This window comes from Xyrauchen texanus, chromosome 20, assembly GCF_025860055.1.
Source record: "Xyrauchen texanus isolate HMW12.3.18 chromosome 20, RBS_HiC_50CHRs, whole genome shotgun sequence".
Lineage (NCBI taxonomy): Eukaryota > Metazoa > Chordata > Actinopteri > Cypriniformes > Catostomidae > Xyrauchen > Xyrauchen texanus.
Genome location: NC_068295.1, coordinates 8,771,556 through 8,799,181, shown reverse-complemented (window position 1 = coordinate 8,799,181; position 27,626 = coordinate 8,771,556). Strand labels below are relative to the sequence as shown.

At 36.4% G+C, this 27,626-nt stretch overlaps 1 pseudogene; it reads left to right on the top strand.

Annotated features, from left to right (window-relative positions):
• Positions 1-27,626, top strand: part of LOC127660309 (golgin subfamily A member 7B-like) — a 52,019-nt pseudogene that overhangs the window by 12,961 nt on the left and 11,432 nt on the right.

Here is a 27,626-nt window from a genome sequence, read left to right as displayed (position 1 = left end):
CTATCAACATGAATGGGAAGCAAATCTCTGAAACAGTTGGTCAAGATTATGATCAAAGAATATATTTCAAGTCAGTAGTTTAATCAGACATCAATGGTATCATAAATTGTGCTTTTATGATATGATCACGCAATAAACTATTTTCAGGCTGGTCCAGCTAATGAGCATGTGCATTTTCGTGTTGACTGACGATGCCTGCATCTAAAGGCGATTGTCTCTTTTACCTGTAATCGTGGGACTTTCTTTTCTACATCCGTCATATTGGCCGTTCCAGTTTCTCCCCTTCATTTTAATACAAGTGCTTCGTCTCGGGCTAAATATTCTCTGTTATTATTAGCACAGGTGGTCTTACATTGTGTAGTAATGCAGGTCCATAGACTTATTGTTGGTATCAGCAGGGAACATACAGTGACCCCAAAAATTTTTTGCACATTTAAGCCACGCTTAAAAATATGAATGCAATTACACTAATCTAGCGAATAAGAAAAGAATCGATATAATGTTACAAATTAATTGAGACAAAGTATTTAGACACTTTCCGGTACTGGAACAAGTCCATATAGTTAATGTGATAAACTATCCATGTGGTTACTCTGCTTGTACACCTGTGTGACTTCTGTGAGGCTAGTTGGTTAAAAGAAACTGCTGTAATGGCTAGGAATTTGCCACTTGGTTATATATTTTGTCAACTTTGCAGTTAAATTCTGTACATTTTAAGAGCATATTAATTGTTCAAATACTTTTTGGGACCCACTGTATGCATACAGATTATGCTGTATTAATGTAATTAATACTGAATTTCAAGATCTCAGGGACAATGACATTTGGTTGACATCTGTTACGAAGCGATGATTGTGCTGTCATGCTAATGTCTTCCATCTACAAGACAGTAACGTTAGAGGTAGATTTCAACACAAGTCTAGTATTACCAATAAAATGCCAGATTTCATAAACAATATGCCAAGTGAATGGAAAAATCCTTAGGAATGCACTTCACACACCAAAGTCAATAGTTCAATGGCCTGTGAAGTATTGCAATATGTTTTTCTTACACAGACATTTCTCCATCCCAATGTGTCTGAGGATCGTTTTGAGATTTTAGAATGATCCAAAGATCATTCCAGGTGGTCAGATGCAAAAATAAAAAAATATGTTTTTTGTTTATTTGCAGTTTCCTTAGAAACAGTGATGGTTGTCCTTAGCAAATGCAGAGGTTTATGAATCGGTCATTGAAAAACCCATATTAATCAACAAATGATCTGAATAAAAGCAATCTGATGTCCCCCTTAATGTCTATGGTGGTTATGGCCCTGAAGAATTATAATTTGTAATTATTATTAAGGTTTTTTTTATATTTTTGGAAATACTTATGGAGCATACCAAGATAATCAGACCAATCAATCATGAACAAATTTCAGATTTGCACTGTATCAATAACTGTAACTGAAACCTATCCCTTATCCCCTAATTGACACTTTTACAAATGCATCTTCTTTATATGTTTGACCGGGAAAATGTGTAAACCTTTAAGTTCCATTTAGTGGCCTGTTAACCTTGCTGTGTCCTCTAAGGAATATGGTCTCTGTAGATCTGAATTCTCCCCCTCCTGGAGCTCTTTGCTTTTGCATGTGTTTTTGGTCTTATATCTCCACATAACACATATTAAATCAGGCTAATAGCTCATCTTTGTTACTCAGTTGATTAGGCAGAACTGCAAGATTTTTTTAAAGTGACATACTGTAATATAAAATGAAGCTGAAATTGTTACAAAAGAAAAACCACATGTTCTTATGATAAATTTTAATCACTATCCATAAAAATATTTTACGCGCTTTAACGCTTTATTTGCCTTTTTGCATCATTAGTGACTAGGCACAGTAAGATTAAACACTTTATTTTTAACACCCCTATTTATATACATTAAAAAAATATATAATGTATATATATATATATATATATATATATATATATATATATATATATATATATATATATATATATATATATATATATATATATATAGAATCCGCCATACCTTCATTTTCCCTTTTTCCTCCTTTAAGACAGACACTTTTGTGCCAAGGGTTGTTCCACCTCTGCACAATACATTTTTGGCCCGGATTAGAATTGTGGAAGATTTCTCTTCATGTGCCTCTAATTTACACAATATCAGTTGGAATTAGTGAATGCTCTTAGTTCCGCATGTTTTCCAATGTGGTCTATTTTCATTCAGAAAAGATGGCAGGATGAAAGCACACATAGCAGAAATGCTTTTATACAATTGCTTTTAAGTCATATAATCTGACATAGGAGAAAAAAATGTCACAACATTTTTAGATAAAATTAATTCATCAGGACTCCCAAATGTTTTAGCAGGTTGTATGACCGTTTTTGAGACATTCCCACAGGCATCGTGTAGTCTTTTCTAATAAGCCTTGATTAGTGTACACACTTCCTCTGACTTTTCAGGGTATATCATGCCTGAATCTGTGTACTGTGAGTGCGTGTGTATTTGTGAATGTGTGTGTGTGTGTGTGTGTGTGTGTGTGTGTGTGTGTGTGTGTGTGTGTGTGTGTGTGTGTATGTGCGTGTATGTATGCTCTGGGCAATAAGCAGTTTTGATAATGTCAGATCACATGGGCCTGTAATGCAAATTGTTTTGCTGTTTGGATGTTAGGCAAAGTTCCTTTGCAATGGTTTTGTGGTGTGCAGCTATTTCTGCCATCAGTCATAGACAAGAGCAGATGGTATTGTCCTCTGTCCAATGTGATCCAGATTAGCCATCATCTTTCAGTTCCAGCCATGGCAAATGTTCCTATCTGTCTGTTTGTCTGTCTATCTATCTTTGTCTGTCTGTCTGTCTGTCTGTCTGTCAGCTATTTCTGTCATCGGTCAAAGATAGGAGCAGAATGTATTTCCTCTGTCCAATGTGATCCAGATTAGCCATCTTTCAATTCCAACAATGGCAAAAGTGTTCCTATCTATCTATCTATCTATCTATCTATCTATCTATCTATCTATCTATCTATCTATCTATCTATCTATCTATCTATCTATCTATCTATCTATCTATCTATCTATCTATCTATCTATCATGGAATAATTGACTTTAAAAAGAATAATGGATTCATCCAAATAATATAAAACATATTTGTATGACTGAATATCCAAAAAGCACAAGGATGAAGTGACATTTTAAATAAACATATCCAAAATTACAAGAATTTATGAATCTGTGTAGCCAATATTTCTAAAGTGCAAACCTTATGAATGTAAATGTGATTCAGATCGGATGGGCGCGGTCTTGACTCTGTTTGCGGTCTCTGTAAATTGTGCGTGTCTGGAGCTTGTCAAGTGTAACATTAAGATACTAAATCATATACAATTTCCTCTTCTTGTAATGTCTATGTTAATGTATCAAACGATTCACACGTGATTATTATTATTATTATACTTATTTGGCTATTGATGCAGTGACAACACAGCACTGGACCAAAAGGGCAAGTGTACAATATGTCAACAGGCACGAATCTCGGTCTGCAGAACCATTCTTATTGTTGAGCCCTGGTGTGTGTGTGTGTGTGTGTGTGTGTGTGTGTGTGTGTGTGTGTGTGTGTGTGTGTGTGTGTGTGTGTGTGTGTGTGTGTGTGTGTGTGTGTGTGTTTAATATGAGAACCTCTATATCATGGCAAATCTTACAACAACTTTTGTTAGACAATATGCTGAATACCAATCCAAACATCAGTAGCACCATCAATGCATTTTTAAGTGACTTTGCTCCTTCCTTTGAATTATGCAGTCTGTTTTATGCATGTTTGACTCAGGCAGAGCTACCACAATGATTGGCAAATGTTTTTTATTTATTTTTTACAACAAACAGGATGAGATCTGTGATTCAGATGGAATATGAAACGCTTATTGAAGAGTTAGTGTCAAGCAATGTCAATGCCATCACTTTACAGTAAGCACTTTAAGCACTTTCCAATACCCAGAAATTTCTGAAAGTACAAATTTGGAATTTGAATTAAATAGGTTATGCAGAACAGCTTTAATTAGAATGAAAGGGAGAGCAATGAAATCAGAATTTCAATATAGTCACACAACAGAGGGATTTCATAAGATGTTTTCTGAGAAAATAATTGCATTAGTAATTTTGACCAATTATATTTTATCCCTGATATGTATAGAACAAATTATGAATGTATTGTAATGCATGCATCAAAGTCATACAAATTCCTTTAAAACAGATTTCATTTATTTGTTTGTTTGTTGTGCAATACAGCACAACAAAATACCTACTACATTGTTTAGGTAACCATACGAAAGAATAATGCAATGTAAATTTTCAATTATGACACTTACTGTAAATGAAAGTTCATTTATAAAATATAGGCTAATAAAATTGATATCAAAAGCAAAATTCTATAGCTGGTAATTCAAACATTGATTATTAAATTATTAAGCTACGTATATAAATGTGTATGGATCATTTTCATTCTAAAATGTAAGCACATTATTAAAAATCATACGCTTGCAACATTTATTTAAGTTTTATTCTCATAGACAGTTATAATCTTTCATTCTATTCTAAATCAACTTTCTCCAGTTGGAAAAAAAAAAAAAATGAAACTCAAACTCTGCATCTTGTTTTCGACCTCATTGATTGCAAATTAATGTATTGAATTGGCATTTAAATGCATTTTCAGTTCGTCAACATTTGTGTTTACATTTTTTATTGAAGAAACTACTTTTTACCCCAGGGTTTATGTATGGGGTGATATGCTCCTCTGGTCCTGCTGTCCCTCTTTAGGAGTCTCTATACAAATCCTATAGGCCTATTCACATGCATGAATTGAAGCACATCTGTACTAGTCACTCCTCCTCCATCAGTATGACGGTGCTCCACCCTCTTCACCGCTTTCATCCATCCGTTACTGTCCCATGAGTGGATAACAGCGGATTTCAGCACCGGGACGGATAGTCCACCGTCTCAGGCATCATGGCGACAGAGGTAAGTGTTATTACAACACATTTATTGGAGCTTCATGAGAGATGATGAGCGTTGCCGCGGACAGCCGTACCTTGTTATTCACGAATCGATGGTTTGGATGAAGTTATTTTGACACCTGCTGTGGGTTTGAATCCCGATCAATATGTGTCCTGTAAATATGCTTTTAGTTAGACGCGATCAAAGAAGCCAATTAAGAAATGCAGTCGCTGTTAAGATAATTTCTTCGACATTACACTGAGTTTTCCTTGAGTCAAGTTCGTATTTTATCGCGAAACACAAATATCGTGTCGTAAGAGCAGAGAGGTTTTGATGAAGATTGAGTGAAACCGACAGACAGATGGATTATTCAGCACCCTGGACAGAGACACAAACATACAGACTGAATGAAGATCCATCCCTCAACAACGCACAGACGCTTTATTAAAAGTAGCCTATAGGCTATTCTCGTTTTTAACCTCTTGCCTTTACTGTTAGAAAGAAGAAATTAATTCCTCAAAGGAAACGCTGCGTGTTGTGGTTAAATGGCATGAAGGAAATTCACACTTGAAAAGGAAGGTAAAACAAATTGTTCCAAATATTATTGGATTAGAGTTCTAGCCATAACAACATAACCGGTGATACACACCTGTAACCGCACAATTATTAAAATAAACATTTAGCGCCAATTTGCCATGTTACTTGGCAACCGTAATCAGCGTACAGTTAGGTTAATTAACTATATTATTTCGTGGACTAATGTTAATTTATGTTGACTTTACAAAGCCAACATATTGTTATTTTACAGACCTGGGTTTGTTTTTGTATTATTATTATTATAATTAAAAAACATTTAAGCCAAAACTTCTTAACAAGTCTTCTTACCACTTTTTAAGATATATCCACCAAACTCAGCACATACCTCTATATCTATCTATCTATCTATCTATCTATCTATCTATCTATCTATCTATCTATCTATCTATCTATCTATCTGTCTGTCTGTCTGTCTGTCTGTCTGTCTGTCTGTCTGTCTGTCTGTCTCGTCCGTCTGTCCGTCCGTCCGTCCGTCCGTCCGTCCGTCCGACCGACCGTCCGACTGTCAGACAAGACTTTGTTTAGACAAACTGTACCTATTTACGGTTGTTTTCATCTTACTAACCATACATGCATTACAGAGATTTAACCACAGTTAAGGGTGTTTAAGTAGTAAAATCATTGTTAGGCATGGCCTCAGGAAGCGTAATGCTTTACTTGACATCCAATCTCACAAGTGATGTAGAAATAAATGATCATTATAGATCTCATATTGTATGAGGAAAGACACACAAACATAAAGCCCCATTTATCTCATATTATTTCTTAATCGGACAACTAATAAATACTGTATGTGCTTGTGAAAAACGCTTAGCTCCAAATGTTTTTTTGGCATATCTTCTAAAAAATTATTTCCTCTCTTAATCCATCATCAGTTCCTTCCAAATTGCATCATAAATGGGCTATATTTAGGCACCTGTATAGATTGCATGGCAACCTACATTCTGTCTGTATGCTCAAGCCATCTTGAATACAATTTCTTTCAAAAGGCAGGCAAATCCCTCCAGTGAGAATATACAATGAGATTCCATTGTTTGTAATGTATTCAGGGAAACAATTATATCCCTCAGCAACCTAGTTATTTGAAGATATAACTATTGAAACTGATTGTTAACTCTTTACAAGCCAACGTTTGCTATAGAAAATGCATTTTCTGTTGCAAGAATAACTGTCACACAATTGCTTTGGGCATCTTGTGGTCTTGTTGTCCTCCATCCTGCTCAGTTATATTGAAATATATTGCAATGAGTCATCTGAATGTACTAAGAACGCTCCAAGTGCCTTTCTTTTGGTTCACTTGTCAGTTTGGCATTCAGTGCTTGTTAATTCTGTTTGTTATTCTGACACTTCTTTAGATGGATCTTATAGTTTCTTGATAACAAGCTTTCTATATCAAGTACAATTAATCCTTAAAATAACTACTGCTGAAAATAAATCAGGTTGTGTTATGCAAGCTCTAGGGTCCCTGTGATGTGTTTCTGTTTATTGCACAGAGCTGCTGTAGAAGGTCTTTAGAGGATTTCTTGCTATTCATCTGTTTTGATGAGACTCCATAGTTAATAGTGTTTTTACCCTTGTGCAGAGGAATCAAAATGGTTGGTGAAGGAATACTTTACCAAAATATGACAATTTTGTTACAATTTACTCGCCCTCATGTCATTTGGACCCTGCTTTATTGTCTTTTTTCATGAAACATAAGACAACATAAGTATAATGTCTGAGCTGCACTTTTCCATACCATGAACATGGAGAGTGATTAATTCTGCCAAGAAGTACTATAGAAGTATCATAAAAGTAATCCTTATGACTTGTGTGTTTCATTCAAAGTCTTTTGAAGCCATGAGGAATATATAGAAAAATTCAGATGTGACCATTACTAACTACTTATTTAAAATTATAATCAGATTACATTACTGATTACTTCATTGAAAAATGAAACATATAACTAATTACTTTACTTTAAAGTTACTTTCTAAATATCATTTTTCAAAAATGTTTTTTGGTTTTCCGGTCAACAAATTTAAAACAATGTCTATTTTCTCCTTGTTCATTGTTGCACACCGTTCAGCTGCCAAAGAATGCAAACAGTCATATACACTGCGTGCACAATTATTAGACATGTGAGTATTCTGATCTTATCATTATTTCCATGCAAACTCCAAACCATATAAACTTGAATGCTTATTGGATTAAATCATTCTCAGGTGGCATGTATTTGTGTAATGAGGGAGGGTGCTGCGAAAGTGACTAACACCTTATTATAATATAGGTTTTATACATTTATATAAGGTTCTTATATCAAGGTGTGCATAATTATTAGGTAGCTTTATTACCTCAGGTAAAATGGACCAAAAAAAGATATTTAACTGGCACTGAAAAGTAAATAATTGTAAAAGGCCTTTCAGATGGATGGATGCAACACTCTTGAAATAGCTAAACTATTGATGCGTGACCACCGGACAATCAAACGTTTTGTTGCGAATAGTCAACTGGGGCTCAAAAAATGTATGGAGAAGAAAAGGAGCAAATTAACTGCAAAAGACTTGAGAAGAATTATACGTGAATCTACCAGGAACCCATTATCCTCCAATGCTACCATATTCCAGAACTGGGACCTACCTGGAGTGTCCAGAAGTACAAGGTGTCAAGTGCTCAGAGACATGACCATGCTCAAGAAGGCTGAAACACGACCACCAGTTAATATATTCACAAGCTGAAGCGTCAAGATTGGGCAAAGAAATACCTGAAGACTGATTTTTCAAAGGTTTTATGGACAGATGAAATGAGAGTGACTCTTGATGGACCAGATGGATGGGCCCATGGCTGGATCACTAATGGATACAGGGGATGTTGGAAAGGCGGAGCTTAGAGCGCCTGTCAATCAACGGCATTATACATTTACGCATTTGGCAGACGCTTTTATCAAAAGCGACTTACAGTGACCTTATTACAGGGACAATCCCCCCAGAGCAACCTGGATTTAAGTGCCTTGCTCAAGGACACAATGGTGGTGGCTGTGGGGATTGAACCAGTGACCTTCTGATTAACAGTTATGTGTTTTAGCCCACTACACCACCACCACTTATTATACAACAGAGCAAGGCAGATGAAATACATGCCCGTGATATGTGCTAAGATAACTTGTTGTGGGTGCTAAAGTGTGAGTCCATGAGTGACTGTGAGTAATTATTTCCCTGATATATGTTCTGATTAATCCACAGATACTTTCATGACTGTTAATGTGATGTTTATCCGCTGATGTTGAGTGTATTGGGATCTGGTGTTACCCGTTATTTTAGTGTCATCTGCAAGGTGTTTCACATGTTCAATGTTCAATTATATCTGACTCCTGAGGCAATAATATTTCAGATTATGTCGTTATACATGTCACTGTGTTGATGATTACTAGAATTAATCTGTTATGTTCATATGAATGAGGTGTAATTCACCTAAGTGATGTTCAGCGGTTAACTTTCGTTTTCGTTTTCTATGTGTTTACATATTAACGCCATATCAGTATGTTGCGGTGAGCATTATTGCATTATAAGCTGATATTCCTATGTTATGTTATGTATATTGCTATTGAAGATTACATAATCTCCTGTTATTTGTTAGAGGTATAACAGTACAGAGATGGTATGTTAATCTATTTCTTTCTTTCTGTTTCTGTTGTAGAACCACACACACATAGACACGTACACACAAGTATAAACCTGTTCAAATACTCTCCTATACCCTCATATCCACCTGACTACCTGAATATGCAACCTGTCATGTGCCTGTGACTTGTGGCTTCTTCAATGTAAATAAACCCCTTTTGAACGGAACCTGGCTGTTTTGGATCCTATCCTGTGTTCTGACCAACACGCCAGGAGGCGAATGGATAATTAGGAACCTCCTTAGTATACCGCCTTTGTTCCTTCCCCAAACTATCAAACAGGGCACCACTTCGAGTCAGGTGCCAGCAAGGTGGAGGAGGGCAACCGATGAGGTAGTTGGACCATTTCGAGTTGAAGATGGACTGAAACTCAACTCCAAAACCTAATGCCAGTTTCTGGAAAGTACTTTCTTCAAGCAGTGGTACAAGAAGAAGACCTCAGAATTTTAGAAGTTCATGATCTTTATGCAGAACAATGCTTCATCACATGCATCCAAGTACGCCACTGCTTCACTAGCCAGTGAGGGCCTCAACAATGCCCAAATTATGACTTGGCCCCCTTCCTCACCTGACTTAAATCCGATTGAAATCTTGCGGGCCCTTCTCAAATGTAAGATTTATAGTGAGGGAAGACAATACACATCTTTGAACAGCATTTGGGAGGCTGTGGTTGCTGCTTTATTGAAAGTTGATCGTGAAAATAAACTAATAGTCTCCATGGATGGAAGGCTCATGGCAGTTATTGAAAAGAAGGGTGGCTATTATACTGGTCACTGAATATTTTTGAAAAGCCAAAAATATTATTTAATTTTCATTTTGTGTCACTTATTTGTCACGCTTACTCTAAAAATGTATAATAAACAATTGAGTTTCTAGAAATTCTTTTTGTAATTTAGTTGCCTAATAATTGTGCACACTTATATATTCCCCTGAGAAATACAAAACTCACTTTTCCTTTGATAAACATTCAGGTTTGAGGTTCAGTATCATTTTGGATTGACTGAGAGCATCGTGTTTGTTCAACAATAAAATTAATCCTGAGGAATACAGTTTGCCTAATAATTGTGCATGCAGTAATTGTATTATATAAGAATTGTAACCCAAGTAATGTACAAGTAATGACTCAATGAAATGAATTACTTTCACTGAGTCAGTAACTATAATCCGATTACAGTAATTTAAAATGTAATACATTACACTACTTTTTGTGCCTAAATGTAAATATATAACATTAACAAATTACTTTGGGTGAGTAAATAATGACAGAATGTTGAAGGGTGTACTATTCCTTTAAAGACTGCCACATTGATATGTTGTGTTTTAAAAGGAGCTGGTAGAAATCAAACACAGCCATATCTAGTTACATACTTGCACCCTGGGCCAAGCCCAATTAATTATACATAACACTTGAGTGCATGTCAATAATTTGTGTCACTTGTTGCAGTAACTGTGATCTCCAATCAGTACATTCCCAATTAGCATTTTTAATTCCACTTTCTTTGAAAGAAGTGAATAGGTAATACAGGATAGCAGCATATGAACACATTGCAGTAACGTTCACTGTCATATTACTCATATTATCTTTTGCATTCAGTTCACATTACCAGGGACATTATGCTGATACAGTTGTACAGTAATAAGACAAACTGAATGTCTGGTGAAAAGATTTTGGGGTCTTAGGTATTCTGAGAAAGAAAGAAACCCAAAGTAAGAGTGTGGAAAGGAGAGGAGGGCAGTGAGATAGCAAGACAGAAAGCAGCTCAACTGTGTAACAGCCCTTTTAAAGTGTCACAGCTAAAACAACCTGTAATTTGTTTAATGTGACCCTGAGGCCAAGTGCACTCAACATCTCTGGTAGCAGTTAAAGTACTGGCCTTTCAGGAGCTGCTTCATTTTCTAATGGCATGACATCCATGCACTGTTTACACTCAATGGATCTGAAATGTTTGCAGCATCCCTTTGATTTTCTCATGTTCTATTTTTAGCACGTGGCAGATGTTTAGGACATGTGCATTCAGTTACAAGTTGATAGTCTGAATAAAGCCAGTAAAAATATGGACTGATAACATTTCATAAATAGTGCTTAGACTGAAGAATGCTTGTCAGAAGTTGTCATGAACTGCTTTACTTATCAGTGCCCTTTCAAGACAGATTAAAGCCATACAGTGGCCTTCAAAAATGCATTGGTCACAATTAAAAATGTTTGAATGTCTTTGAATTAGATAATACAATAGGAACTCAAGTGTCATATGCAAACTAAACCAGTTCTCAGAACTGAGCCAGTTTTGCATTTAGGCTACTTGAAACCAACTAGGCCCAAATTTACTTTCTTTAAAATAAATGTCACTTGGTGTTATATCGTACCCAATGCATGCTTCACATTTAAACCAATATCCTTATATTTCCTCCAAGTTGTTCACCTCATTTTCTGTGTAACTCTGTTTTGCATGATAATCATTCTCTCAAAAACAAGCTTCAGAAGACAGCCAGATTCTACTTAAGAGCAAATTAGTCTCTTGGGGCAACAGTAAAGCTGAGCTTATTGTCTCCTGGTATTTCATTAACATGCATAAGAAAATGTGCTTCATTTAGGATCAGAAGTGTTTGATTGTAAAGGCATCTGTGCACCAGAATGGCATCTGGCATGTTTAATCTGTTTTTAGTTTGCAAGGTTTAATTTTTTAATGACACATAAAAAGAGTTTCGACATCAGATTTATTTAGAATCTACAGTGTTCTTTGAAATATTTGCAGTATGCGTTGTACATAAAAGTTTGCAATATGTATATGTACTTCGGTCAAGTATCATCTAACATGTCCAGCCTGATCTCATGAAAATTATGTGACCATAATGGCAACATTTTTGCCAAACGATTACGTGCTATATTACACGTTTCACTGCAGTTTCCCATTAAAATGTCCAGCAGGGGGCACCAAAAGCAAGTGAAATTATGTGGTAATCAATCAAGGGTTTTAGATGGAGTAAAACATACCTCCCTAACCTAAAACTTTAACCTAAACATAACCAATAGTATCCTAAAAGCAAATTAGAGATAAATAAAATATATTTAAGACATACCCTAAACCAACAACTAAACTTAACCGACGGTGTCCCAAAAGCAAATGTGATACGAAAAGCACATTTTCTGAAGCAACCACGTTATTTCATGTCACTTCAATGTCTCAACTGTGTATATAAAATGACCCAGACAATTCTTTGAGCAATTTACCTCTAACACCACATACATAGTGATCAGTTTTTTTGTCCTCCCATATTTTGTGTGTCATTTTCACAATCACATTGTTACAGATGTGGTGTCTCTGTGGGTCAAGATAATTAACATAAAAAGCTACATATAATCGTATAGTGTGCCAACTGTGTTCAGTGATGTTGGCCATTTGGTTTGCACATCAGTACCAACTTGACATGATTGAAATGGATATATTGCATTTTAATTCTTCCAATGTCTTTTATGTGCTGGTTAAAATTGGGCCCATAAGATGACTTACTCTTTCTCTGTGTAATGTGTCCAAAACATTTCTAAACATCCAGCCCTCCAGGGCAAGAAGGAGGTTTTCTATCACTCAATAGATTGGAGACCTTCCCTCATGAAATGTAGGTCTATAAAGCAATTTTTGGCTCTTCTACTGTGTCTCTCGAGGGTTTGAGAGTACATCAGCATTTCCCTGATTCTGTGTGAAGAAACCTGAGTGCTGTTAATGTTCTGCCTCTGTCGCATCTGTTTAAAATCATCTTGCACATTCATGTGGGAAAGAAGAGGAAATGCCCCGAGAGCCTATGAAGTCTTGAAGCTACACATCATAATTTGCATCTGCAGATCTGCTCAGCTACTTTTGAAATACCTCTTGGTGTTGGCAGCATCTGGAATCAACCTCTGAACCCTCAGATTTTCTGCCCAACACATTGTTTCATTAAAATGTATAATCTGTTCCTCAACTGATTAATTTTAATTGGCTGCAAGTACCTCACTGCTGCGGGTCATAGTGGCCGGTGATGCTAATGGTCTCACCTTTCAGGCCAATTACAGCTCTGCTAACTTTGAAAGCAATGTGATTTAAAAAAAAAAATTGTATAGTTCCTCTACTAATAATCTAATTTTACCACCCACCTTTCATTCACTGACTGTCCAATACGTACAGCACAAAAACATGTAAAAAATGCTGGCTGAAATGACCAGTTCCCATCATACTGGCTGGTGCTGTGCAACTTCTGGGAGTGGAAACAAAGTTGTGTGTACAAGTTACATTTTAACTTGGTAGATTGGTAGAAATATTGCATTTCTGACATTTTTGCAAAATGATATTACGTGGCGAAGGTGAAATATCCACAGAGTGGCACTAAAAGCAAATTAAATGTACTTACCAACTGATGAAGTTTTTAACGTAAGTGCTCTATTTAGTTTTAAATCAACAAAACTGACCTTCCTACCAGAAACCTTAAACTTAAATCTAACAGATAGTGTTGCAAAAAGCAAATGTGACGTGAAAATAGCAATTGCTTAAGCAACCAAATCATTTTGTGGTGCTTGTATGACACTTTTGACTTACAGTATATAACAATGGCATGCATGGTAAGTGCTATGCTATATCAGTTGAGCTGCTGCACAATTTGATCACACTTGAACAAACTTAAAAATGTAGTTGGTCATGTAAGGCAAACATTAAAATGTAATGCCTTTCAAGTCATGCACTACATTGAAAGTGTTATAAGATAAAAGATGGCTTTGAAGAACATGACGGAAAGTAAGTGTTTATGAATTGATAATCTGCACTTTTACTCATGATTTGAGTGAAAGGAAAAAAATTAATTGTAGCTTTAGAGTTAATTTCAGCAGGGAACTGAGGCGATGTGTACACAACAAGCCATGTGAAATTATTTTTCAAACAATTTAGGTATAGTAACGTGATTCTATTAGACCAGGTAGTTTCCAGGTTATTGGCATCCTGCAAACTAGACCAGATGTTTCTCCTTATGATAAGCACATATGTACCAATAACAATTTAGATGACCTCCCAAGTTTGAATAATTTGCCATATCTTCTGGGAAAAACCCAACCGTGGTCAGTCTCGTGACTTGATAAGCCACTTGCTTGCGGTTATGCCAACAGCTGCTTAGGGATTTCAGACAGCAGAACAGCTATTATGAGTGTCCCCAACCTGTGCTGGAATCTCTCTGAGCGGTGCTCATGGAGAAGAGTAGGAGTAATTAGGCTTGTCTCATTTGGAGGGAACTAAAGGCTTTGTTTGTCTCGTGGCAACGGTGAAGACTAATTATTGTTCATATCCATCCTAATGAAGCTTTGGTAGCTAATTCAGACTTTTTTTGTATTTTGTTGTTGCTATATATAGGTCAGTAATGACAACATGCTGTTAAATTCTGCTTTTACTGCTACAATATACAGTATGCATGAAATCCCAGAGAAAAGATTTATTACTCAGAGGTCACTCTTTCATAGCTCGGGAGACTGAATGTGTTCTCAGTAATTACTAATTTAAGCATCAAATTTGTCTCTGATGTGTCTACAAAAATTCCTTAGGAGAAATAAAAAGACACAAATCTTGACACAAAGTAAGAGCATGGAGCTATAAAATTAATGTGGATAGCATTGTGCTAATAATATGGTCTTGGATGAATTTGAAGAGAAATAATTGAATTCATATTGTGATATTGTATATGACTTTTGATGGCAGACTTTGGTATCTTGGCAAATCCAAGCACAGTATGAGACATTGCTGAATTTATTTCTGAAACTCTAAAGGAGGCACATGATTACTGAACATTAAACTTCTGAGAAAAGGAGGCTTAAGCAAAATACTCCATTAGCTTTCCATTTATTCTCACAACTGTCTTTAGCAGAAACAATTGCAATATTTAATCATGTGTGATTTTTAGCATATTTTCTTATTGCTATAATATCTACGAAGAGGGTATATTGCCATACTTTGTATGAGATGTGCAGACAAAAATATGTTTGTGACAGGGCGGAGGGCAGGGCCGGGTTGTGATTTACTACGGCGTATCGGAGAACCGGCGAGTAAGTGTTTTTTTTTTTTCTCTCTCTCTATCTCCTCTCTCTCTCTCTCTCTCTCACTGTCGCTCTGCATTGGCCTTTTCCCTCTCTCTTACATTTTACTGTTTATTTTTTGTTAGGGAGTACTGCACTGTTACAGGGAGTACACCCTATTTTGCATTATTGGCATGCCCTCCCTCTGGGAAAGGGGGTGGGGGTGGGGGGTTGTACGTCATGCCCCCCGTCCTGAGAGAACGAGGGAGGAATGTGACAGGGTGGAGGGCGGTTCCGGGTCGAGATTTTACACACCAGACTTATCAGGCTAATCAAGCCTCCGAGAGGGATAAAGGCCGACTGTGGACGGTGGTGCAAAGAGAGAGAGCATTTACGAGCAGCTGCCCTGTTTGTTTGTGTAAGTTTTATTTTTGTCAAGCTAGTTCTCTCCTCATCCTTTCCCTTAATACCTTTACAATGTATTTTCCCAAAATATTAATATTTCACAATCCAGTATCATTCTATTTATGCAAAACTATGAACCAAATGAAACTCACTTTCATTGCTTTTTCATTCTCTGTGTGTGGTTCAGCGCTGGCCTTAAATAGTATCTTTGCTATTTAAGCAATGGAAATTATTAATAACAGACTTCTTTCTGGCATCAAAGCTTTTAGGAATTACACTAATGAGACTGCAACTGTGGCCACTTAATATTAAGCTGTAAGCCTTGTGTTATATAATGATCTGTTAAAATAATGATTTATTTATACAGGGAGACTAAAAGAACTTGTTTGGAAACTTTAGATTAGATCTGAAATTTTAAAAGGCTACAGTGGTGCACAAAAACCTCAAGCAACTAAAGAACAATTATATGTTTTCATTAAAATATATTTTTCAATACAGTTAGGACACTATCACAAAAACATTTTCTGTTTGTTTGTTTAAAGGTGTCATGAAATTATTATTATTTTTTTTTTTTTTGTTAAATAGATTTATAATCTTCCCTGAGGTCCACTGATAATGTTAGTAAAGTGATTATTTATTTATTTATTAATTATTTTTCACACACTCTGGCTGTAATGCTCAGTTTAGGCCTAAGGGCCACCTTAAAACTTCAACGTAAACACTCCCACTGTTCTGAATGTCTAGCATTGTGCAGCCCCTCAAATTCAGCCACATTTGAAACTCAGTCTTAAAAGAAAGAACAAGATCTACAACATTATTAATCTAAAGTTCAGGGGTCGCACATAATGCACATCCAACACATTTCATCTGAATATATTAAACTGTTCATTTCAAGCACAACTGTTAACACTCACACCCTGTCTACACCAGTCGGGAGAGTCGCGTCATAAGCAATAGAACCCATTATAATTAATGATGCTGTCTATCATGGAAGTGTCCGTTGTGATGCATCGCATTGCACAGACAGTAAACAGATGTCTCGTTCCATTTTGTGCAGCATGCGCTGGCGCTACTACTGCCATCAGCACAAATAAATGGTTTAGAAAGTTCATGTCGACGTGCCCGGTGTAGTCAGCCTCAAGACGTTGCATCGCATCAACGGACGCACCTGGCGTAAACAGGGTGTCAGCACCACAAGCAGTTATGAATTGGAATGGAACTGTTTACTTACTGTTTTGCATCGGGTCCAAATGTTTTTAACTGCCCTATCCTTCAATAACAGTTACTTTGCAAAGCTTGAATAATTTTATGTTCACAATAAATGCATGCTAAAATACACTGAAGGCACATACAGTTTCCAGTATTATCCTGCACCAAAATGAACATCTCCATCTAAACAGTCAAAGGTGTCCATCTATCATATGTTTTCATACACCAAAAATTTAAGATAGCGCAGATGGGCAAAAGAATGTGCCCATGATGCATTTGTGCTCAAAACAGCAAGAGGCAGCAGCTGAATGACAGAGAATGGTTTCTTCTCTTCAGAGTTGTAACTTGACACTGCGATATGTATCAAACGGTCAAAGATGTCTGTCTGTGCATGTTTAAATACAAAAATAATTGAAAATAGTCTAGATGGGTCCCTTTAGGTGTTCAGGAATAGTAAGTCCATAATAGGCCTTGTTTGTCCTCATCTCTCTACTTACAAACTTAAGCACCAGTGGGCGGGTCCAAGGGTGTGTTGATGTAAAAGTAGGCATTAATGTTTTTGAGCTGTAGAGGTGTTCATGCATTAATGAGCCCCTAGTGATGTGGGGTAGTTGTGAAAGTAGAGAACATCTTGGTTACTGTTGTAACTTCCATTCCCTGATGTTCGCTCTTTAGAGCCCCAAAGCCCTCTGAGCTTTCAGAAAAGGCCAATGGGAATTGGTGAATGGAATTTGCATGCCAGTGATAGAGAGAGAGGAAACCGTACTTTCCAAAGGGGAAAGGAGCTCTACAAACATGGTGACCAGAAGCAGAAGTAACTCTGCCCAAGGGAGAGCAGATTTACTAACAGGGAAACCGTACTGCAGAAAATACATTACAAGGGGTTACCAGGTAACAGCACATGTGGAGCACCTACCCCAGTACAGGGCACACATACTCTCCCCTGAGCGTAACCTTCCAAGACAGCACATCTGCTGCTCGGTTGAGGTCGCCTGTGATGTGAGTGGCCCGCACCGACTTCAGTCACTGCAGGAGCATGACAGAATGTGCTTCTGTGTCAGCATCTTGAAAGGGAGTCTGTGCAAGGCCCAGTTCAGCACTCGCAGCTCCAAGATTGGACGCAACTCAATGCCTTCCTTTGGCATGAAGAAGTAGGGGCTGTAGCCAGCCAGTGTGACAGATTGGAGAGCGCTAGCTCTTATTTTTAAGCATTACTAATAAATAAATTCTTTTTATATTAGGACATTTATCAGATGCTTTGTCCAGAGCAACATTATCCTCTAGGGGTAAAAAAAAAAAGATGAAAAAAGATATTTAAAATTTCCATTAAATGAATGCATTAGCATATAAGTCAAAATAAGACACAGCATATGTTCATCATGGCTGAATGTATGTCCTATTGTATACATCAGGTATCATTCTTCCCCGCAGGTCTTGTTGGCTCTCTATTTTGTGATATTTCCAGAGTTGTTGAAGATGGTTTTAGCGTATAAAGCCCTAAAACAACTCACTGATTCTTTTCCTTTGATTGATTTATACTCTGTCTTCTTTCTGGCCCATGTTTTAGACACATTACCTGTAAATTCCACTGTATTTAAAAAATATTATTTCTTTAGAAGCCCTGTCTGTTTTTTTATTTTGAGTGACCCTTGAAATAGGGCCAGGCTCTGTCACTTCTTTATGTTAATGAAGCCTGTACCAGCATTAAAAATGGCAAGGAGGTGGTGGGAACCGGCTGAAAGGTCAAAATAATATTTAATGAAACAAAAAGTAACACAACACAAATGCCCACATGGCAGCTGCATGTGGCTTCTCTCTCCCGAACTGCCGGATCCCGCTGCACTAATCCCTCTCCTCGTCTGATTAGCCTGACTGGGGGCCGGGCGTGCTTAACCCTCCTCCTTGTCACAAAGAGACAGAAACTGTAAAGCATAGGCCTAAGTGAAACTTAATTTGCCAAATTCTTAGTGACTTGTATAATGATTTAAAGGTGCACTAAGCAATATTTTCCACTTATAAACATTTTATATCTAAGAAATTAACAGTACTTCTGACAAATATGTTTAAAATGATGTACACTCACATGAAGGTCATTCTACTGGCCTACAAAAGGTTGCAGAGACAAATATAAGTAAGTTATATGTAGGATTATCAAAACATCGCTGTTTTTTTTTTTTTTTGTTTTTTTTTTGCAACATTGTCTCATCAAATGGTGTGAGACTGGGGCGGGAACAATGCCAGTTTGGGGAAACCTGTTTAAAAATAATTACTTTTGTAATCCGTGAAGTGACTTGACGTGAAGTACTAACGCTGAAATTTAAAACCTTTCAAATATACTATATGTGTATCATCCGAGTGCCATCTATCTTGACTTTGTATTTTGTTTTGGCTTTTTAGTTCCACAACCTTCAGGAGCTGCATCACAGTGCGTCTCTGGCCACCAAGGTATTCATTCAGAGAGACTACAGTGACAGTACCATCTGCAAATTCCAGACCAAGTTCCCAGCAGAGCTGGACAGAAGGGTATGTTTCTTCCTCTTGAGTCAGAGCCATGGAGGTGATCACAGCACAAGATCATTCACAGACTGCAGACACTGTATGAAAGCTCTGACAAGAATGCTTTATCCTGCCCATGCATTTTATATATATATATTTTTTAAATACAGAGAGGAGTGAGGAAAGCACCACATGTTTGTTGGTTGTATTGTATTGTATGAATAGCGAGAAAGGGATGGGGGCAATTGATGCACCGTATTAACATTTTTTACGTGGTTCTGCATCCCATGAGGCGTTGCTCATTTTTGTAACCTTTTGAATGCCTGAATGTTCCTATGTAAACTTGTTTTAACTTTCAACATTTCCTCCTCAGCCCAAAAAGACTATTTTGTAAAACTAAGCTGCAAAAATTGCTCTCTTTGAACATGTGAAACTTTCTGGTATCAGACAAATGAAGTGAAATTAAATAGTTTGCCCAAAAATTTTAATTATGCCATTACTTACCCTCATCAGTAGCCACAGGTTTGCCAGGGTATGCAATTGTCAAACGTCAGGTTACACACACAAATTAAATGAGATCATTTGAGTGTAACAATGCTAATTTAAAAAATATTTTGAAATGATGAATTTTTAAGCTACAGTATACAGAGTTCGGCTTTTTATCATGCCTGCATCAATACCAGCAGAATAAGGTAGCTGTTGTTATTTTTTTCCAGTATGTGCAAATACAACATTAGGGAATAATACATAACGCTCCGTTATAAATCTTATATCTAAATAGTTATAAATCTCCCCCTACTCTCACTGTGAACATGGAAATGGTAATTAGTTACATTTCATCTCAGGTGGATGTCCTTACCTCTTTCTCTCTCCCCAGACGGGCGCTTGACCACACCCTCACCTCCACAGTAGATTTAATTTATTATATACTTTTTTTAAACAAAACAAGTCATTATAACATAACACTAAGGCTAAAAAATTTTAGAGCTATGAAGATCCAATGGTTTTTAAAGGAATAGTTTACCCAACAATTTTAATTCTCTCATCATTTACTCACCTACATGCCATACAATATGTGTATGACTTTCTTCCAAACAAAGATTTTTAGAAGAATATCTCAGCTCTGTTGGTCATCACAAAGCAAGTGAATGGGTACCAACATTTTGAAGGTCCAAAATCACATAAAGGCAACATAAGAGTAATCCATACGACTCCAGTTGTTAAATCTGTGTCTTCAGAAGAGAAATGAGAAACATCAATATTTAAATCCTTATTTCACTATCAATCTCCACTTTCACATTCATCTTCTTTTGCTTTTGGCAATTTGCATTCTTTAAGCATATTGCCATCTACTAGGCAGGAATGAGAAAAGTAAAAAAAGGACTTAAATATTGATCTATTTCTCACCCACACCTATCATATATTTTCTGAAAACATGGATTAAACCACTGGAGTCATATGGATTACTTTTATGCTGCATTTATGTGATTTTTAGAACTTAAAATGTTGGTACCCATTCACAATGCATGTTACGTTATTGTGCTTCAGTTTCTTGCATGCCCGGTTTTCCCTTGGTACAGTCAGAACCTTATTTCTGGCTTCTGGTAAGATCTACCAAAGCTCTGAAATCTCATTTACGTTTCAGTTCAGATTAAAAAAATGCCATGTCTCACCAGGTTAGATGCCATTGACACTAAACAGCATTGGTTGTTGCATGTGATATAACAATCCATGTACAGAATCATAGTACAATATTTCATCAAGTCTTATATCTCTTTGTTAACACTTATTTGCTGCATGTTAGTTTTATAAACACTTTTGCAGGACAATTAATTTAATATATATTTGTAATTGATTATATGTCTAGGGAATCTACAGTATTTCTGAACAAAAAAGACAAATATTATCCAGGAGGTACTGTATAATATTCTGTTTGTGTAAAAGCCTCACATTGTTGTAACTGACTATTGTGTGTAGATTGAGAGGAGCCTGTTTCAAGAAACGGTGAAGATACTCAACAGCTATTATGCAGAAGCTGAAAAGATTGGTGGTCAGTCCTACCTGGAAGGCTGCCTGGCTTGTGCTACGGCCTACATCGTCTTCCTGTGCATGGAGACACGCTATGAAAAGGTACTGAGATAAAGTCTTCTCTTGATTCAATTACAATACAATCAACATTCATCACAAAGTCAGTTCTGAGATCTATGCTTGAGTACAGTTTCTGGCCCATGGATGGCTTTGAAGATCAAAGAGGAGCATTCAGGCCAGGTCACCCAAGAATTCTCAAAGAATCTAAAGATTAGAAAGTATATTTTGATGTGCCGGCCCATTCGAATCTGACCACACACACGTTCAGGGTAACAGATGGAATTCGCTTTGGAATAACAGCCAAACAAAGATGAGATAAGGTTTGATATGTGTGGATATGCCGTAGGTAGACAATGGTTCCCTTCATGTGTGCTCCTCTCATCCAGTAAGCATATCTTACTGAATCATAACATGCATTCAGTGCAGTGATACACTTCCAAATAGCTAATTACTCTTCACAGGTGTGCTTCATCTGACAGGCACTGAGATAGAATGGACATAAAGTGTAAAGTGCCGGCCAGCTCTGTGCAGCTCATTCCACATTTATGTTCATGCTTTAGCAGTGGCGACATTTGTGGAACTTTGAGTTCAGAAAGCATAATGCCCATTGTTTTTTGAGCCAAGTTTATGTTAAGTGCAACTTCTAAACTAATAATTTGTATCTTTGATAATTAAATTGCGGGGAAATTCTTTCTCTATAACGCTGTATGCAGAAATTACACTTCACATGTTTATATGTGGTCAGTCAATCAAGTTGCACATTCTGTAAATCATTTTCTTGTAAATCCTGGGTTTTAATATAGTAATACTGTAGTTACCATGATTGTAGTTACCATGATTGTAGTTACCATGTTTTTGGTGGAAACCATGGTTTTACTAATGGATTAGTAATATTGTAGTAACCATGTTCGTTTTTTACTATAGTAATATTGAAGACTACAGTAACTGTAGTCCACAAACCATGGTTACCTTGCAGAAGGGTTAACCATGGTTTTACTATAGTTACCATAGTTGAACTATGGTGTTTGTAGTAAAACCATAGTAACCACAAATTATTATTTTTTTTACCATTTTTACCAGTTTTTATTTTCCTGTATTTTTTAAAATCGTTTCATCATGAATATCAAGGTTTAAATATGGCTACTGCAGTAATAATAATGATAATAATGAGTTTAATTTATAGCACTTTTCCAAAGTTCAAAGCACTTTGCAAGCAACAACAGACATAAATACGGTACATCAAATCAAAAATAAAAAACATTAGAAGAATAAAACAATACAGTTTGCACAACAATCACCACACAACATGCAAGGAACCATAGTAAAACCATGGTAAATTGTGTGGTTATGGTTTTACTTCAAATACTATAGTTGAACTATAGGTACTATAGTAAAACCATGGTCAATTTTGTGGTTACTATGGTTTTAGAAATACTACAGTTTAAGTATGATTATTATAATAAAACCATATTTAATTTATTGCAAAACAGTGGGGTTGCGAGGTGAGGATCCAGGGGCTTAAGCACCTGATTGTCCCAGGCCCCTGATCTCTTTTGAAGATTCACACACATTTCACTTCACAAATAAAATATGTTTTATGACTTTGACTTTGTTCGCCCTGTAGTCCAGCTGTCCGTGATGAACAGCAGTGGCCGCTGGCCATGGTAAATTACCATTTGCACGCTTATTCAGTTCACAGCAGAAACAACCGCCAGCTATGTTTTAAAGCCTTCGCATTTATAGCCAGTTGTTGAAAAAATAATATGAGGTCACCTGGGGATTTCTAGCTTACTCTTTTATGAATACTGAGGATTTGCACACACTACTCCATTGGCATAATGTTTTTTGGCATACATTTTTTCCATCTGAAAGGACTAAATATTAAATGAAACAAATGACAATAAAATGCAAATTAATCTCTTCAGTAACCAAAATACTTTTTGAATGTAACTGTTTTCTAATTACTAATTATTTAAATTGTAACTGTAGTGGAATACAGTTACTTAAATTTTGTATTTTAAATATGTAATCCCATTACATGTATTTCCTTACTCCCCAACCCTGATTAGAGTTTAGTTGGCTTGCTTATTACACCTTAGTTAATTAACCACTTTAGCCAAATTAAGGATGTTTGGATCTTTTTTACTGAACATATATCTATATATATATATATATATATATATATATATATATATATATATATATATATATATATATATATATATATATAAGTGGCCTGTGCTTGCTTATATCTAAAGTGCATTTTGATCAATATCTATCAAGCTCAGTTACATTTTTTGTTTGAATTAAAAAAAGTTCTGTATCGACATGAACGTAGATCCGCTTGCACTAAATGAAAACTTTACAGTTATAATGATTATCCTTAATATATGGTGTTATTGCCTCCATTCATAAACAGTGTTTTCCCACTACAGCCTAATTTGTCCCGCCACAGTTTCATAATGAACCGAAAATGTTTATACACTTCTCATAATAACACAAAAGATTTCTAAATGTTGTGTTTTGCTCTGTTGCTTCGGCAAAGCATCTCTCACTTCTCCCCTGCACCTGCTGTATGCGCACATGCTCACACACACACACACACACACACACACACACACACACACACACACACACACACACACACACACACACACACGCACACACACACACACACACATGCACACACACACATGAACACACACACACACACACACACACACACACACACACATGCACACGCACACACATGCACACACACACTCATGCACTGGAACCAATTATCTAGTGTTAACGTTATTACCAGCGAGTCTGACAATGTATCTATTTTCAGCATCTGAGGAGCAAGTTCAACACAGGTAACCACTTTTGCTTCTTTTCTTTGATTACTCACAGGGCTCAACATTAATACTTTTCCCCTTGACAAGTGATTTATTTGAAGGGCCAAGTGAAAGAGGATTTTAATTGCCCGACCAGACAACCAGACTGATTAAAATGACAATAACAAACAAATAACCAGCTATATTTGTGATAGCCTAGGCCTGTGTCACTAATTAGAAAGTTCATATTCTTATTCTGATGTTGAAAGTAATGAAGAGCACATCATTTTATTTAATTGGATAGCGATCTAGTAACAGCTGTGCCTTGTTTGATTGACAGGCAGCATATGTGTGTGTGTAAAAATGCTCGTGCTAATGAGCTCCTGAACGGTCAAATACATTTAAAAATTCCGGCAAAATGCTCATCTTGGTGATGAATTGATGTAAACACAGTGATGTCTAAAGGGAACATAAACTTTGAAGATAAAAGCAGATTTTTATTCAAACGTTAGATTAATAGACCAGCTGCGGTCTAGTATGTCATTATAAAAATCAAACAAACATAACAAGAAAACAAGAAAACATTCACTGCTCTTGACTGGGTAACTTTAGTAGCTTTAAGAAGTATTAATGTATTATAATCATACAGTGAAGACCAGTAGTAGTTTTATGTTGCATTTCATTCTGAATGTTTCCTTGAATACTTGATAGCCTACTGCTGTTAAAAACATTTAAAGATGTTGATAAAGCACTGAATTTTCTTAATTTGTATTATTTCTTCTATTATTTTTCTACCTCTTTTCTTTTCTTTTTTTTATTACTGACTGTTTACTAGTCTTGAATAATTACTTAAGGACTTGAAACCATTCTTCCATAATTAACATATTAGTTAGTGTTATTATTTGTTGTGCATTTGAAGCTAGTATTGAGAATTGCCAGATTTAACTACAGACTACTGAAATTTTGGTATTGTGTTAATTATAGCCTTTATTGTACATGGTAGATCTTGCTGCAATAACATGATGAAAAAGTAGATCTCATTCCACAGAAGTGTGAACAAGTTTATATTTCTGTCACAGAGGATTGAGTTTGCATAGGTACACTATTAAGTTGGGTATCGGTCATAAATTTAGAGAAATGTACAACTTGTTTTTGACATGTTACTTGAATGACCTTTTTTAGTCTCTGGACATGTATACTGTAAAACCTGATAATTTGAAAATGTAGATATTTACGTATCTGTAATAATGTTTTTAATTTTACTGTAATTTACATTAATACATTTACAGCAATTTTTTTGTCGGCTTTCATTTGTTAGTGGAGAAGAGACAGGAAATGACAGGGGAGAAGAGTGGGAATGGACCTCACGTGATAGGATTCAAACTCGGGTCACCCACAATGCATTAGCACCACATGTCATGAGCGCAGCCCGCTAGGCTATGTTTACTCAAAATCATAGACTCAAATAAAATTAAAACATCATAACTTGTTAAGAAAACGTAGACGTTTATTGTTGGGTCAACTAAATAACTGGTTTTGATTGCTACACAGATAATGTTTAAAAGTTAGTAGTAGTGCTCGGGTTTACATTGTAACTTTTTTACTCCACGACCAATTCATTTTTCCTGAGGATTTTGTGTTTTGTCCATTTGTGAAATGTGTTAAAATCCGTCTCGTTTATGCTTTGTGGGTGTGACTTTTTTGCTGTGTCATCACCATTCATATCAATGAAACCAATGTGTTTATGATTAAGTCAAGTCATTTTTATTTGTATAGCACATTTCACAGCACACATCGTTTCAAAGCAGCTTTACAGAAGATCATGCATTAACAGAAAATGAAACCGCAATATCTATAATGTCTTAGAGTCATCATTGTGTAGTTTTATAAAATACGATTGTGAATTGTGTTTAAAAATAAGTAATTAAATAATAATTGTAGAAACCCACTGAGCAAACCGAAGGCAACTGTGGCAAGGAACACAAAACTCCAAATGGAGTTGGTTAATGGAGAAAAAAAAAAAAGAATTTAATTACTACTAGAGCACAAAATTATTTACAAGAGCACAAAGTTCTTCATTGATCTAGCCTCTTAAATTTGCTCTCAAAGTGCTCCAGATTGATGCATGTAACTAAAATGTACAAAATGTTCTAATGGGGGGCATGACTAGAGGGTCCGGGGTCTACCCACCACAGTCTCACAAAATCCTGTGGGAAACACCGATTAACATACATATACTACTACACCAAGTTTTATCATAGGCAGTTAAGTTGCATATTTTTCTTCTTTTTTTTTATCTTGCCAATGGTGCCAAGTGACCCAGGTCCGCCAGTGGTGCCCCTCAAACAAATCAAGGGCATAATGCCCCTTCATCAGGCTTTTGCAGAGAGTTATTGTAAATGCTAGATTGTAAAAATGGCCACCATTATGGCAAACTCTGATGAACTGCACCCACCCAAGATGAGCATCTTTGTTTGCCGCACCATCTGATAGGAGGCCACACATGAGTGGACACGGATGAGTTCACTCACGCTGCAGGCTATAGCTAGATAGGCATCTTCCTCATCAAAGAGTGATTGCATAAACAAGTCAGGGCAGCGAAGACAAAGATTTAGAGCTTGCTGCACTGTGTCACACGTCAAGGCTTAAGACCGTAAATCACACAATGACATTTCATTCTGTAGAGCAGCCATTCTCAACCTGTGGTACAAGCACCCCCTGGTGATTCAGTCCACCAGCACCAGCTCACTCTATATGGCTGATAGAAAATATGATATGATATAAAAACCAGCCCATCTGGCACAACAATCATGCCCTGTTCCAAAAAAAATGTTTCCCCATTATGTTGGTTGATGTGAACATTAACTGAAGCTCCTGACACGTTTCTGCATGATTTTATGCACTGCACTGCACTGCTGCCACACGATTGGCTGATTAGATAATCACATGGAAGGTCCAGTGAGTGGTAGTTCTTGTGGATGGAGAGGCCTTGTTGATGAGGGAGGTCAACAGAGAATGGCCAAACTGGTTCGGATTGACAAAGTCTGTGGTAACTCAGATAACCGCTCTTTACAATTGTGGTGAGAAGAATATAATCTCATAATGCTATTCTGTGATGCGGGTTGGGGCTGTTTTGGTGGTACGAGGGGGACCTACACAATATTAGGCAGGTGGTTTTAATGTTGTGGCTGATCGGTGTATATATGAATGGTACCAAAATTTCAGTAGTCGATACTAGTGAAATTGCACGATTCACGAAACAATTTCGATACCATAGCAAAAATATGATAATGTGCTACTGAACACAATTTAGTTATTTTTAATAATTATTTAAATTATAAT